The sequence below is a fragment of the Neophocaena asiaeorientalis genome, unplaced genomic scaffold (genome assembly GCF_003031525.2).
Source record: "Neophocaena asiaeorientalis asiaeorientalis breed wild unplaced genomic scaffold, Neophocaena_asiaeorientalis_V1.1 scaffold567, whole genome shotgun sequence".
In the NCBI taxonomy this organism is placed as follows: Eukaryota; Metazoa; Chordata; class Mammalia; order Artiodactyla; family Phocoenidae; genus Neophocaena; species Neophocaena asiaeorientalis.
In genome coordinates, this window is record NW_020173728.1 from 347092 (window position 1) to 348318 (window position 1227).

The 1227-nt window shown below is 39.6% G+C and overlaps 1 pseudogene; it reads right to left on the reverse strand.

Annotated features, from left to right (window-relative positions):
- Window positions 1-821: 821 nt before the first annotated feature.
- On the reverse strand, window positions 822-921 carry LOC112403375 (uncharacterized; annotated as a pseudogene).
- Window positions 922-1227: the final 306 nt, after the last annotated feature.

Sequence of the window (1227 nt, forward strand, 5' to 3'; positions counted from 1 at the left end):
TATTTACATTTATTCTACACTTATTCGTGTCATGTCATCCAAATGTACTAATTAAGCATGCCGTTTTATGTTTTACATGTTACTAGCTTTACTTTTGAGATTTTTATTTGTTTTCAATATACTTTTTATTTCCATCATTTGCTCTGAAAATTGCCTTTCCTTTCTTTGCTTTGCTTTCCCCCTTTCTTTTCCTTTCTCTCTCTCTTTCTCTTTCTTTTCTTTTTTTTTTTTAATAAATTTATTTATTATTTATTTATTTAGGCTGTGTTGGGTCTTCGTTTCTGTGTGAGGGCTTTCTCTAGTTGCGGCGAGTGGGGGCCACTCTTCATCGCGGTGCGTGGGCCTCTCAGTGTCGCGGCCTCTCGTGTTGCAGAACACAAGCTCCAGACGCGCAGGCTCAGTAGCTGTGGCTCACGGGTCCAGTTGCTCCGCGGCATGTGGGATCCTCCCAGACCAGGGCTTGAACCCATGTCCCCTACATTGGTAGGCAGATTCTCAACCACTGCGCCACCAGGGAAGCCCTTCTTTCTCTTTCTTTCTCTCTTTTCTTTTCTTTTTGATATTTGAGGTATACGTGTGTTTGCCTTCCAGTAATTTGGAGGGATTATAGTACATTTTTAGTTGTCATTATTATTCATACGTCACACCTATGAATAATAAGTACACTTACGTCTTAATTTAAGAAGTATAGATAGCATCTATAGACTCCATCTTCCTATTTTTGCCACCTATAATATTGTTTTATTGTGTGTGTGTTTGTTTGTTTGTATGTGTGTGTGGTTCTTTCTACTATACCAGTATACTTAAAAACCTTTTTTCTTTTAAATAAGGAACGCTTTATGAATTTGTGTGTCATCCTCGTGCAGGGACCACGCTACTCTCTGTATTGTTCCAGTTTTATTCTATATGCTGCCAAAGCACACTTACAGCTTTGTTAAATTTAGAGAGTGTAAGGAAAGATCCTTTCTTATCTTCTCTGGTGATGCAAGGAGAGCATTCCCTGGTCCACAGCAATGATCAGTCTTTACCTCCCCTAACACTGACGTCTGACCGGCCCCAGCTTGGTCTCGGTTGTGAAGTATCAACACACAGCTTCCCTCCAGAGAGAGAACAACTTGATAAAATGGTAAAATACCTCCGTCTGCCAAGTAAATCGCACTTATACTTTTTTTTATCAGCTTAATCTATTCTTTGGCATCCATGGTAAGTAAATGGTTTTTATTGGGG